Source organism: Girardinichthys multiradiatus, chromosome Y, assembly GCF_021462225.1.
Source record: "Girardinichthys multiradiatus isolate DD_20200921_A chromosome Y, DD_fGirMul_XY1, whole genome shotgun sequence".
Taxonomy (NCBI): domain Eukaryota; kingdom Metazoa; phylum Chordata; class Actinopteri; order Cyprinodontiformes; family Goodeidae; genus Girardinichthys; species Girardinichthys multiradiatus.
Window position 1 is genome coordinate 33,712,394 of NC_061818.1, and position 15,305 is coordinate 33,727,698.

At 40.0% G+C, this 15,305-nt stretch overlaps 1 protein-coding gene across 8 annotated transcripts in view; it reads left to right on the forward strand.

The window, feature by feature from the left end:
• Positions 1 to 9,622: 9,622 nt before the first annotated feature.
• The window catches only part of LOC124863932 (MAGUK p55 subfamily member 3-like), a 44,152-nt gene continuing 38,469 nt past the window's right edge, over positions 9,623 to 15,305 (forward strand). For all 8 annotated transcript variants that reach the window (XM_047358500.1, XM_047358501.1, XM_047358504.1 and 5 more), the window contains exon 1: positions 9,623 to 9,773. The gene's annotated coding sequence lies outside the window, so the exon portion shown is untranslated. The remainder of the gene's footprint in view (positions 9,774 to 15,305) is intronic.

Sequence of the window (15,305 nt, forward strand, 5' to 3'; positions counted from 1 at the left end):
CAGTTGTGTCACTACTTTTAGTGTTAATTTAAATTCAAATTACACAATTATGTATAAAACACACAACCTAATTTAAATTAGATTTGACCTCTTTAAAGTTGTTTAAAGAGACGGTGGAGAAAATCCTTTCGGAGACATTTTCACACAGATTATATTGCTACACACATAGGGCAAGAAAAAAATTTAACATCGTTGCTTATAGCTTTTGGGTGATATTTAGCCTCTCTATGAAGCATCTTGATACCCAACAACATACAATTTTTAAAAGACTGTTTACAAATTCAGGAGAACAGTGTTTAAAACCTTTACTTTGGCATGTTTTAGAACCTTGAATCAGGCAGGGCTAAGACTTGATCTGAAATACACATACAACACATTTGCTTTTAGTTTTAATTGGAGATGTAACAGTTTTTTTGAGTTAAGGAGTTTAAACAATTAAGGGCAAGAATTAAAAGGTTAAAGTGGACCAAAGATGCACAATGGACCTTATGTATGTTAAAAAAAAACACACTTTATTTTTCTTTTGTTTAAAAAGTGGGTTTTTCTATCACGATGAAAAATATCGTTGGACTTCAAGGAGTTTTGAAGAAATTCAGTGTATGCTCGAAGGTTTTTCCATCTCTGGCACTGTAACATTACCTGTCATAACCTGTCATTCCTTAATATGAGGGAGAGACTAATTGGTAAGGGATCATTTGGAGAAACATTTGTCAAGCTCTACAACACAATATTTATATTCTTTAGACAACAATGCAGCACTGAGTATGCATTGGTAAAAGTTTTGGAATAATATATCTTAACAGTGATGGATTGTCTGGTATTGTGCTTAACTGGTTCACATCTTATTTGGCAGAATGGGGACAACTTTGTGTCATTTAGTAATTATGAATCTGGGCAAACAAAATTAATTGTGGGGTTCCTCAAGTGTCCGTTCTTAAGCTAGTTTTATTCAACATCTATAGGATACCCCAAGCTCAGCAAATATAATACATCTCTTACTATATGTAAGTCCCTCTGCAGTCACTGAGTCAACGTATCAAAAATATCAATATCAATGGGTCAGATATATGGAGATGAGAGAGAAATCATTGTTTTTGCTCTGAAAAATGCAACTATAAAGGTCAGCGATCAACTAGAGTCAGTGGGGGAAATGATCAAAGGGCATGCAAGAAACCTTGGGGTGATTTTAGACTTAGACCTACATTTGAACAACCATGCAAAGTCTATTATTAATCCGGCTTTTTATCATCTTAAAATATTGCCAGAATAAAAGGCTCCCTACCAAAACTGGACACAGAAAAACTTGTGCATGCTTTAATTTCAGTAGGTTGGATTATTGTAATAGTATCTATACAAGTTTATAAAAAAAGTCAGTAAGGCAGCTGCAGCTCATCTAAAATGCTGCTGCTAGAGTTATGACCAACACCGGTTAAATGAATTATATTACACTAGTTCTTAAATCACTGCACTGGATTGATTTATAAAATTCTGCTATTAGTCCATAAAACCCTAAATGATCTTGGGCTGAAATATATTTCTGATTTGCAGGTTATGTATGCACCGCAAGGGTCATACTTGGGGTTCACTTGGGGATCCCTGAACCAGAACTAAACAAGAAGATGCAGCATTTAGTTACTATGCTCATTAGCTCTAAAACAAATTTATTGAAAACCTGAGATGTGCAGTATCTGTTGGTTCCTTTGGACTGTTGGGCTCAAAACATTTCTGTTTACTGCAGCTTTCCAATCAGTAAACTCACTAATAAACTGTTTAAACTTAGACATTAAGTCATGGGTTTGAAAATAAAATTTAAACCTCAATTTAACTTTAGCATTTCAATATTTTATGCAATGCTTTTAGGTATTTGACATATTGAGCTCTACTTTTAAATCATAAAGATTTTGTTAATTCAATTCAATTCAAAAATACTTTATTAATCCCAAAAGGAAATTAAATGTTGTTATAGCTCATATTATGAAGGTTTCCTCAAAGAGCCGTTGTAGATGCTGATGGCTGTGGGCAGGAAGGATCTCCTGTAGCGCTCCGTCTTACAGCAGTTCTGAAGAAGCCTCTGACTGAAGACACTCTGTTGTTGTAGGACAGACTCATGAAGAGGATGCTCAGGGTTCTTCATAATGTTCTTCATTTTATGAAGAATCCTTCTTTCCACAATGATCTCCAGAGGTTCCAGAGGAGTCCCCAGAACAGAGCCAGCCTTTTTTATCAGCTTGTTGAGTTTTTTTAAGTCCCTGGCTCTGATGCTGCTTCCCCAGCAGATGATGGTAGAAGAAATCACACTCTCCACAACAGACTTATAGAAGATATGCAACATCTTGCTGCAAACACCAAAGGACCTAAGCTTCCTCAAGAAGTACAGTCTGCTCTGTCCCTTCTTGTAGATGGCTTCACAGTTGCATCTCCACTCTAGTCTGTTGTCCAGGTGAACACCGAGGTATTTATACTCCTCCACCACCTCCACTTCTTCTCCCATGATAGAAATAGTTTTTGACTTATTCCTGTTTCTCTTAAAATCCACAATTATCTCCTTTGTTTTAGTCACTTTCAAAATGAGATGATTGTTTCTACACCATGCCACAAAGCGGTCCACCACCTTCCTGTACTCAGCTTCTTGTCCATCTCTGATCCACCCCACAACTGCAGAATCATCCGAGTATTTCTGCAGATGACAGGAGTCTGTCTTGTACTGGAAGTCTGAGGTGTACAGAGTGAAAAGGAATGGTGAGAGTACAGTCCCCTGTGGTGCTCCTGTACTGCTGACTACCTGGTTAGACTCACAACCCTTCAGTCTCACAAACTGTGGTCTGTTTGTCAGGTAGTCTTTGATCCAGGAGATTGTTGAGGCCTCCACCTGAGTCTTCTGGAGTTTCTGACAAAGCAAATTAGGTTGAAAAAAAAAAAAAACTATAATAATGTCTTGTCTTTGGTGTTCTCTAAAGCATGTTAGAGTGTCTTGTGTAGGAATGGTGCTACATGAATAAACTTTCCTTGCCTAATCTTTGCAGATGCAATGTTACATTATTATAGCTGCATTCGTAAAAACAAAAGCTCATGGAAATTTAGTCGAAAACATATTTTCTGGAAGATCTTTTATCAGATTTCCATAAATTCCGGAAGATGATGCATAGGAAACATTTTCAGATGCTTGAGTTTTTTTGCATGAATATAGCTATGCCAGCTTTAGCAAAATAAATCTTCAGAGAAGGGGAAGAAAAGGCTCTACTAACAAGTTTTGAAAGTATAATATACAAGAGAAACCGAGATGTAGTAATGCAGATTTTTTTTTCTTTTACTGGAGTTTTTTTTTTTTGCTGCTGTTCTAGTTTCAATAAGAAAATACTTGCGTCCTCCTTTCTCCTGGGTTATGATGCATCTGCAAATAGCTCAGAATACTGGCTCTTAGTCTCCGGCATAAACTCTATTATCTGATGACAGCTTCGTCCACTTGGCCCCTCTGGAGATGGCTGAACATGCAGAGACCCAGTTTATGGCATGTTTGTTGGGTCAGCAGACAGCTTGGACCTCCAGCTCCACCCATTGAAGTTAGCATCAATCTGATCTTTTTCCTTCTTCCCCAAAGGATTTGAGCAGATGTCGCAGAATCAATTTGGTCAAGACCCATAATGACCTCGTCTCTAAATCACTCTGGTGTTTGGGGGTGGGGGGCTGCAGTGCAGAATCATAGCTGCAACATTCAGAACACAGTTTATTTTTGATTCTGTCCTCACTTTAATGCGGCCAGTACATAATAATCAGCATCTTTTTAGATTGGAAAACAAAAACCCTGAACCCTGAAAGGGTTCATGACAGAATTTTTTTTAATTATTTTTGTAAATAAGAAATTTGAATTTTTTAGAACTGCTTTGGTCTGTCCTACCAAATGTAAGCTTTTATATTAACATTAGGTTGGTTAAGGGTATCGTCCCAATTAACAGTTTGCTCTCAATGAGAATAAGATCCATCTCAGGAGAGGTAATCGTCTTGTAATCTGCATTTTAAGATGAGATGTGAAAGAACCATCTTCACTCCTGCCATCACTATAGTGGTCTGAGTTGGACTGATTATGCTACATTCCCTTTTGTCCTATAACATCTATAACATTTATTTTTTTAATTTTAAGATAAGAATTGGATGAACAATTCCCAGAAGTTGGTTTTCAGAATTGGAAAATCTGAAGTTTAGCAACCAACCAATGGCTACTACACATAAAACAGGGTATTACTTGTGTAATATTTATTTGCAGTTCTGTTTTTTTGTGCAACTCTAAATTTGGGCTGAAATAATTAATTGGATTAATTGTGATTAATCGATTACTGAAAAAAAATCGTTAACTAATTTAGTAATTGAATAATTGTTAACAGAAGTATACAGACACTAAGACATGCCATTTGCTGAAAGAACAAGCTACTCAGAGCAGTAATTAGGCCAACATTGTACAAAACATTTATACATTTTGCATTTAAGATGAACCTTCTTTGTCTGTACATATGCTTTATCCAGAACTCCTCAAGTGGCATAGCTTTACCTTCACCCGGTTCAAATTCTGTTAAAAAACAATCTAATTTAAAGCACCTTTTGCTATCTGATTATTAATCAAATATAGAAAAAAATTGTCGACAGATTTATCAATTACCAAAATAGTTGCAACCCTACTCTAAATCCGTCTTGCACATAGCCTCGGGCTGATTATGTCAAGTATGTACATCCCGATTATACGCCACTAATCTGGCAACTCATGAAACAATGTGAAGGAGGGTAAATGTAAATTTGCCTGACTGCAGGAAGTGATTTTGAGTGAGTTTGCTCCCCCACATTCCCCATCAACCTCTGCAGGTGAACATGTTGCTACAGTGTCTGAATCAAGCAAATGTTGAAAAATATAGCATAAAGACCAAATTTAGCTTTTAGAGGTTGCACTTGGAGTTGGCAGTAAACACTATGGGGCTAAACTGAACAGCACCTGTGACACTGTGCTCAGTTCATCTTTAGCAGAGTGTAGTACCAAAGACGCAGAGTTTTCAAAACAAGTCAATATTAGCTGTTTTTAGGATTAGATTCGAATTTGCAGTGTAATCACTGTTGATGCATTTGTCTAAACTAAAGCTGCTAGTGAGATGTAGGAGTAGAAAAACAAGGGAGAAAGTTATGAATCCATGATCCAGAGAACTGTGGACCTTGTGAAGAAGCTCTGATTTGCTATTAGCTTGCTGTTTTCCTCTCGGTCCGGAGCAGTTCTTCAGGAGCAGGCTACATGAGTGTGTTATAGCACACTCGAGTCAACATTCAACAAATTCAAACTTTGACTGTGGCATTCTACTTGTGCTGTGCTGTGAGCTTTGGCTGTAGAGACAGACTTCACCAACAGAATGTGAAGCAACTGTGGCTTGTCTCTCAACTAACAATACAGATTATACTCCCCAGTTTGGCATCAAAGTTCACAAAGAGATAACTTTAGTATTCCACACTGGAGCAGGGCTGACTACAGCCCATCAACCAATGGTCTCATTTTACTACAGAAAACATCAAATACAGTCAAGACATTGTACAAAACAAGACTAATGGTAAATGGCCTGCAATGGTGTAGCGTTTTAAGCGTTTCAAGTCCCCAGAGACCCCAAAGTGCTTCACACTACAATCAATTATCCACCCATTCATACACATATTCACACATTAATAGTGGTAAGCTAAAGCTTCGCCAAAGCTGTCCTGTGGCAGACTGACAGAAGTGATGCTGCTATGCATTCGGCGCCACTGAGCCCCCTGACCACCATCAGCAGGTAAGGCGAGTGAAGTGTCTTGCCCAAGGACACAACAACTGAAACAGACAGAGCAGGGGCTTGAACCTGCAACCCACCGGTTACAGAACGAACCCCTACCATTGCCACCACCATCGACTAGAGAGTTAAACATTTAAAGAATGATCAAAATGATTCAAATCTGACATTTCAATCTCACAGGACCCTTAAGACAGTGATTTAAAGACCAAAGTTTGATTTTACATGTATTTTAATCTGAGAGGTGATGGAACTTTCATTATAGAGCAGGAAAAAAGTGCCTTACTTAAGTCAATTGTAGGTTGTTAATTTTTCACAAAATAAACTTGCATCTCTGCAAATGTGGTCCCCAACTCCACCTCTTTCAACCTGAATGGTTGGGTTCTACTCTAATAGATGTTTGAGGTCTCTCTGAGACTTTCGGGGTACATTCGCACTGCTGATCCCATCCCGAGATCCAGCCAGATTATTTTAAAGTGGACCAAACAACGTCATGCAGTTGCAACAGAATGTTTTGGAGGCAGTATTGCTCGAGTATTGTACTAATCGAGAAGCACGAAAAGAAATTCTGCCTCTTCTGGGTTTCTGTTGCTACTTTGGTGTTCAAATACAGTTGTGCGCTTGCACCTCTTCACTACTCCACGTAGCCCCATGGGAAACTCTTATCTTCAAATTCGTGCTCTTTGTTGTTCCTATACCTCTCCTTATTCTACTCAAATGCGCTGCTCTTATGTTACAGCCTCTCTTCCTGCTTTTGGTACGCTGGCTCGACATGCATTCACACTGCAAGCGAACCGCTCCCAGGTCAGGATAAACCATGCCAAGACCGGCAGTTGTAACTGTGCCAGGGTACGGATTTTCTGGTTCGTTTCAGGGTCCGAGATTGGTTCACACCAGCGTGATCCGCTCCAGAAACCAGACTCTGGCTCAGTACAAAGCGTTCCAAAGGTTTGGTAGCACTGTCAGGCAGTTCTGACACAGGCTTTGGATGTCTAGAGGTTACCCCAATTGGGACTACTGACGAAATCGTAAAGTGCCACTGAGTACAAGTCCAAGAGATGAAGGGAAGAACCAAATAAAATGTATATTATTTTTTTTTTTTACAAAATCTGCTTTAGGGAGAGGAGACATCACAAGGGACAAATCAGCCAACCATAGGTTGACTTGGAGTAACGCAACAGTTATGTCGCAATAATAATGAAAAATTTACTTTATTATTTTTTTCCCAACACTGAAAAAGTCCTCACTTAGCTTCCGCATATGTCCACAACCTCTAACTTCAGAAATAAGTTATGACTTGGGCTGTTTTCACTGACAAGGTTTCAAACATGCCATCAGTAATTGAATATAAAACAGAAGTAACAACTAAATACTGATTTTCAAAGTTTTCTGGATTTCTAAATGAGCCAAATAGTCATTAGAGGACTGAGATGTATTGACAGGCAGTCAGGCAAAAATGTTTAGAGCAAAACAACTGACAAGGTTATATTCTATGGTCCAAACTAAAATGTGTGAGATGGTCAAGAAAAACTTGCTTTATGTTTATGTAGTTTTTTTATCACTGTGGCAAGGAGGACTTTATAACCCATGACGATAATATGTTAATTAGGTAAAATTTCTTTCTAGGTGCAAACTGGCTGTTTGCAGATTTTTGCAAATATTTGCAGATCTCTTTAGATCAAGTCCTTAATACTCCAGGAATTCCCTTGAACTGCATGAAATTAGATGTCTTTTTGTCGGGTTTTTGTGTATTTCTTTTCACCTCTTTATGCCTTGAGGTTAGTGGTAGCTTGAGCTTCTAAAGAAAGGGTCACAAAAACAGCGTGGATACGCATGCGATTACCATGTGAATAAAGTGGGCTGTGTGCATTGGAAGGGAGGGTCATGCCATCATTAAGATGCGGTGTTTGCTGTGAGAGCTACATGCAGCCAAACAAAGAAGGAGCAGACGCTCTGTAGGTGGATGTGGGCTGATACAGCATATGCCTCAGTCCTGTCACGAACAGCCAGTCATATTAATTCAGCTGTCTCAGAGTTAAGTCATGAAGGCTAAAAGAATGAAAATGAAGGTTTGTTTCTCACATTTGGGTTGTCTAAACCAAAAGGAAGCCATATTGAATTTTTGGAGTTGGTAAGAAAGCCCCAGCTTTCACAATTGTAATTCCAACTTTATGGGACCTTTTGAAAATAACATTTCTAAACTTGAAAACTAAACTTTCTCCATAAAATGAAATGCATAATTAATTGGCTTCCTATCATGCAGCTTATTCAAATGATATTCAAAGGACATTTTCATCTATTTTATTCTTATTAAATGACTTGGATCAGGGTGTCCTAAAAGGACCACTTTGAGACCACTGAATTGAATGAAATGGCAAACGGTGCTAAAGGACAAAAAGACTCAGGGTGTCCTTCCTTTGCATTTAGAGTTTAGGGTATCATTACCTTTAGATAAGGCATGGAGACTTTGATGTTTTTGCTGCAAATTCTACTAAATGACTGGATAGATATATAAAAAAGGTCATTTTCTGGGTTATATAGGTGAGGTCACCATAGTTGTGTGGACAGTGAGCTTACAATGATTTACCACAGCCCTGTGTTCACTTTACAGATAATATATTGTTGGCCTGTATACATTATTCAGTATTGCTACACGTGCTGTGAATACTTGAGGCTTGCATAACATATATTATATTCTGTTGGTGCCTACCAAGACCAGTCTTCCTAAAAACATTGAAGGTCTGCTTAAGTCTTCACTTCTTTTAAATATTAATCTATCTGAGAAACTATTAAATCCATTCCAGGAATGCAAATGCAAATTAGAATTGTGATTAGGAATCTTGTGCAGCTCCTTTAATGCTCCTGCACAGTTGTGACTTGACACAACACATCATGGCATCCTACACCAGATGCTTTCTGGTTTTTTGAGATCATCTTTCCAGTAGTAGTCAGTATGTGTATCTAAGCGATCTCTCCTTTTCTTATCTGAATGTCTTAAAAGGTGTGTTGCAAGGATCTGTTTTAGGAGCTATTCTGTCCACAATGAACACGAACAATGTAGGCCAGAATATTTTTATTATTAAATCTTCATACTTATGACACAGTTGTTATTGGCATGCTGTTGCCTTAGTACTTGATCTTCTGCAGTCTGACGTCAATGTTTTTGTTAAATTTTAAAGTGAAGCTTAACAAACAGAACAAAACATTCCATTCTTCCCATAAGATGCATACAGACATAGTAATAAAAAATGTCTAAAAAGTTCACTCCTTGTTCTGGTATTTAGTAAATACAAATAATTTCGATAATCCCAGGAAAAGTTTAGTCTGATTTAATGTCACACAGTGAAGAAAAACTGCATATGTATCTTTTTATACAGTATATGTGGATATTTGGTTTTAACTTGATTGTAGATAAAATGCCAAAAACTCAAAGTCCTCTATTACTTTTCCTTTGATTCATACACTATTTTAGATAATTGCATTTTTCTTCTCTGTACCTTGTTTTGAACTTGTAACGACAGTGGAAAAAGCATCGTTGGATATTAATTATTATTTGATACCTTTTTATTATCAGTTTTATCTGATTGCAATCATGTTGTTGTACGTTTACCTCCTTGTAGAATAAAACCCTGTGGCTCTCATAGATAAATACATCCATGTGACATTAAATATCAGTGAATCTATTTTTAACAATAATAAAAAGGATAAGCTTCAGGACTGCTGATGCCCTAACTGGCCTTTTCCACTGGTTTTGGGAACAGAGTATCAGACATGAAAAGGGAGGAGAGGGATAGGAGGGGCAGAGGCGAGAGAGAAAGAGGCAGCAGCCACTCATCAGCAGGTTAGTGAGAGCAGCAGCCACAGGAGGAAGAGGAGGAAGAAGTAAGGAAGAAAAAAAATTGGAACGAGAGAAACTGTGTGGCTGCAGTCGGGAGCAACACAAACACAAGCAGGGAGGTGGAGATCTGGAGAGAAGAGAAGGTAAGAAGGCTGCTTCGCATATCTGTCAACATTTGCTTGTTTTCAGTGTGAACACAAGGCATCAGCTGCCCGATTAGGCTGGGTGGATCTACCATTCAGTGAGTGTTTCCCTCTTTCTTCCTCCGTCTGCCAGCTGACGGTACGCTGTGTGTGGAGAGAGCAGAGTGCTGTAGCATTGCAGAGAGATGGAGAAGAGCTGGAGGGAGAGAGAGCAGTCAGCATTAGGCTCTACAGATGAGAGGAAGTAGAAACAAAGATCTGCCAGAAAAACCAGTGGAAACAGGAAGGAAAAACTGACATCTGCCCTTGCTTTTCTCTGTGGAAATTATGGGATGAATGTAGATGGATGAGGAGGGAGTGTAACCCTTTCAGCATCAGTGTACAGGGGTGTCAGCTGTCAGCATCAGTAGTTTCCCTCCATGTTGGAGATTATATAAATTTGTGTCTGGCCACACCCTCTGCGAGATGAGATTAGATGATGGGAGGCTTTTGTGGCTGCAGATGAGTGAGGGAATGTGTGTAAAAGGCATGTTGGATGCTGGCCAAACATGTTTAGTGCTGCCTTCCATTACTGTCAGGGCAGTGGATTACCCATATGTGAACAGTGAGGAGACCAAGATGCTCAATAACAAGCAGATCAAGATTTTGTCACTCTCAGATCAATCCATGTGTGGACACTCATCACCCACTTTGCTTTTGTTCTTGTTTGCAGCCATTGTTTGGCGGCTGAAGCTGAGATACTAAGTATTTTATTAAAGCGTGTTGTTTATATCCTCAATATAACAGCATGACTGAGTGTTTGTTGTTTCCCTGTCTGTGCTGAGGAATTTTCACAGAATACCAGACTGTGTGCTGCCAGTAAGAGTAGTTTTTAAGAGGATGTCTGTATTAATTCCTGAAAATATGCACCGGCAGCACAGTAGACACTCCAGATGGCACGGTTTGTGTACTAGCATATTTAAATATACACAGAAAGGCGCATATATTAACAGCACACAATAAAAACAACAAGCTGCATCACAGACTGATGATTAACCCCAGCAAGCAAAAATACATGATGGATTGTTAACCCCCCCCAAAATGACTCAGATCATCTGCTGTGATTTAACCCCTTTTTGCAGCAGTTACTCTCCTTCAGTCTCTGATTTTACTAATGTGTAAGAGAACCATGTTTATTGGTTTAATCAAAGAAGTAGAGAAAGGAGCTATGTAAATGTTTTGCTTGAAAATAATAGGCATCAAGTTCAGAAATAACTAATTTTATACTTTTTTATTTAGATTTATATGTTGATTAACATGGTGAGTCACTGTTGGTTATCTGATCCATGCTTAAATCTAAGTTAGGTTGTCCTCCAGGATAACCTCCATTTTTTGGATCATCAAAACCAATTCATTTTTTAAGCTGATTTCGGCTTTCCTAGCCACACACAGACCTGTTACTGTCAGACCTGCAGAATTTAGAAAGCTAAATAGAATCTGTCTGACAGCCTAAAGTAGGCTAAAAGATCTAAAAAATCAACACATAATGCACTGTTCTAAAGGGGCTGAGGCTACTTTGCTGTTTCAGAACCTTGACAACTTAAAGTTCTTGAAAAAAAAACATGAAATTTGCCCTCTACCACAAAACCCTAAAGAGAAATGTTCAGTCAGTTTGTGACTTTAAACTCAAGCCCACTTAGGCCAGCAGGCCACTGATCCAGAGGGCCAGCCTGGGCTCTTTCTGCACTGAGTTTTTATATTCTCCCTGTGCATGTATGGGTTTTCGTGGAGTACTCAGGATTTCTCCCACATAAACATCCTCCACCATAAACATATAGTTAACCATTGTCTCCAAGTGTCTCTAAATTATCAGTGTGTGCGTGCATGGTTGTTTGTCATGTGTGTTTCTGTGTTGCCCTGTGATGGTGACCTGTCTGGGGTGGCCCTGCATCTCGCCCAATGACCACTGGACATAAGCACCTGTTCCCCCATGGCCCTATAAGGATAAGTGAGTATGGACGGACGGTCCCTTGCTCCAAAAGTACACCAGGAAGTCCACCCCTGAATGGCCAAAAAGATCATTATTAAGGTTTTGAGTGTCCTTGTCAAGTTTGGTCTTAAATTGATTGAGATGATGTGGTGTTGCCGTAAACAGGCCGGAATTAAATGTCCCACCAGGGATAAAACACTCTGAACCACTGCTACACAACTTTAAAGGATGCATATCATGTTGTCACCAGGGCTGCTTTGGGACTTTCTGACCACTCTCTGGTCCATCTTATCCCAATCTACAGGCAGAAATTAAAAGCTTCCAAATCTGTGGTTCGGACTGTTAAGAAGTGGACTGAAGACTCCAAGGAGAAGTTACAGGTCTGTTTTTGAAACTTCAGCCACTGATTTAAACCAACTTACTGAGGTGGTGATGTAATATATCCGTTTCTGTGAGGACATGTGAGTGCAGACCAAGACCTTCTGCACATAGAATAACAGTAAACCTTGATTCACTTCTCATCTGAGGCAGTTGCGCAGGGATAAAGAAGAAGCTCACAGCAGCGGGGACCGGCCCCTGTACAAACAGGACAAATTGGCCAAGGAGATCAAAGCAGCGAAGAGAAGCTATAGTGAGACTCTGAAGAAAAGCTTCTTACAAGGAGACGCTTCTGCTGTTTGGAATGGTTTAAAAAACCTGCCTACAGAAGCCATTCCAGGTAAATACGTTCTTTCAGCGCCTGAAAACAAAGAAGGCCCCAGGACCTGATAATGTCTCCCCATCATGCCTGAAAGTCTGCGCTGACCTGGCACCTATCTTCATTGAGATCTTCAACAAGTCACTGGAGCTGTGTGAGGTTCCCTCCTGTTTCAAATGCTCCACCATCATCCCAGTAACCAAGAAACACACCATCACAAGATTAAATGACTACAGGCCTGTCGCCCTGACGTCTGTGGTCATGAAATCCTTTGAACGACTGGTGTTGAAGTACCTGAAGGACATCACAAGCCCCCTGCTGGACCCCTTGCAGTTTGCCTACCGGGCAAACAGGTTGGCAGATGATGCAATCAACTTGGGACTGCACTTCATCCTTCAACACCTCGACCACCCAGGGATGTAAGCCAGGATCCTGTTTGTGAACTTCAGCTCAGCCTTCAACACTATCAACTCAGACATCCTCCACCAGAAGCTCAACCAGCTCAAAGTCCTGGCCTCCGCCTGTCAGTGGATCATCAGCTTCCTGAAGGACCGGTAGCAGCAGGTGAGGCTAGGGAGCAACTTCTTCCGCACAAGAACCATCAGCACGGCATCCCCGAGTGGTGTGTTCTCTCCTCACTGCTCTTCCCCCTCTACACAAATGACTGCACCTCAGCGGACCCATCTGTGAAACTCCTGAAGTTTGGAGATGGCACCGTCTTCACAGGTCTGCCTAAAAAGTCAATCAGACATCTGCAGTTGATCCAGAACGCTGCTGCCCGCGTCCTCAATAGAACTAAGAAAGTGGAGCACATCACCCCGGTTCTAAAGTCCCTACACTGGCTCCCTGTAGCTCAGAGAATAGACTTTAAAATATTTCTGTTAGTCTATAAATCACTGAATGGCTTAACACCAAAATACATTACAGACTTGTTGTTAGTGTATCAACCACCCAGACCTCTCAGGTCGTCTGGCTCAAATCTACTCTGCATACCCAAAACCAGAACTAAACATGGAGAAGCAGCTTTTAGTCCTTATGCTCCACTAAACTGCCAGAAAACTGTAAAAGCGCCAAAACCCTAAGTTGCTTTAAATCAAGATTAAAAACTTATTTGTTTAGAGTGGCCTTTGACTGTGCCATTTAGGCTTGGGATAGTTGCATTTTCAGTCCAATTTTCCTTTCATTTTCTTGTCAGTCATTCTATTCTCTTTATTTTATTTTATTTTACTTTTTTAAATTACCTCTGTTGTTTGATTTTATCATTTGATTTGTTTTTCTGTGTCTATCTGTGTTTATTTGCTTTGTGGTTGTATTGTAAGTGTATGTACAGCGATTTGAGTGTCTCGTTGCTGAAAGGCGCTATATAAAAAAATAACCTTATCTTACTTACCTTCACTGTTACTGGTCTGATCCAGGACAGTGATGAGTCTGCATACATACGGGAAGTGGATCCGCTGGTACACTGGTGTGGTCAGAACCACCTGGAGCTTAACCCACTCAAGACTGTGGAGATGATGGTGGACTTGCAGAGAAAACTGTTGTAATTATGAATATGAATATATTATTTAATATTTAATATTAATATTTGAATATTTTATTAAATAATATTTCATTCTGTCAAGGGTTGTCCTGTGAATACCAGCCCAGTAAGGCAGTGGTATTAGGACAAAATTGAAAGGGATGAGACCAGCTCTGACATTATTGAACACATAAACTCTGCACATACATGGAATGAATTCACACAATTTCTTAAAATACAAAAATACAGGTCCTTCTCAAAATATTAGCATATTGTGATAAAGTTCATTATTTTCCATAATGTCATGATGAAAATTTAACATTCATATATTTTAGATTCATTGCACACTAACTGAAATATTTCAGGTCTTTTATTGTCTTAATACGGATGATTTTGGCATACAGCTCATGAAAACCCAAAATTCCTATCTCACAAAATTAGCATATCATTAAAAGGGTCTCTAAACGAGCTATGAACCTAATCATCTGAATCAACAAGTTAACTCTAAACACCTGCAAAAGATTCCTGAGGCCTTTAAAACTCCCAGCCTGGTTCATCACTCAAAACCCCAATCATGGGTAAGACTGCCGACCTGACTGCTGTCCAGAAGGCCACTATTGACACCCTCAAGCAAGAGGGTAAGACACAGAAAGACATTTCTGAACGAATAGGCTGTTCCCAGAGTTCTGTATCAAGGCACCTCAGTGGGAAGTCTGTGGGAAGGAAAAAGTGTGGCAGAAAACGCTGCACAACGAGAAGAGGTGACCGGACCCTGAGGAAGATTGTGGAGAAGGGCCGATTCCAGACCTTGGGGGACCTGCGGAAGCAGTGGACTGAGTCTGGAGTAGAAACATCCAGAGCCACCGTGCACAGGCGTGTGCAGGAAATGGGCTACAGGTGCCACATTCCCCAGACCTGGGCTACAAAGAAGCAGCACTGGACTGTTGCTCAGTGGTCCAAAGTACTTTTTACGGATGAAAGCAAATTCTGCATGTCATTCGGAAATCAAGGTGCCAGAGTCTGGAGGAAGACTGGGGAGAAGGAAATGCCAAAATGCCAGAAGTCCAGTGTCAAGTACCCACAGTCAGTGATGGTCTGGGGTGCCGTGTCAGCTGCTGGTGTTGGTCCACTGTGTTTTATCAAGGGCAGGGTCAATGCAGCTAGCTATCAGGAGATTTTGGAGCACTTCATGCTTCCATCTGCTGAAAAGCTTTATGGAGATGAAGATTTCATTTTTCAGCACGACCTGGCACCTGCTCACATTGCCAAAACCACTGGTAAATGGTTTACTGACCATGGTATCACTGTGCTCAATTGGCCTGCCAACTCTCCTGACCTGAACCCCAT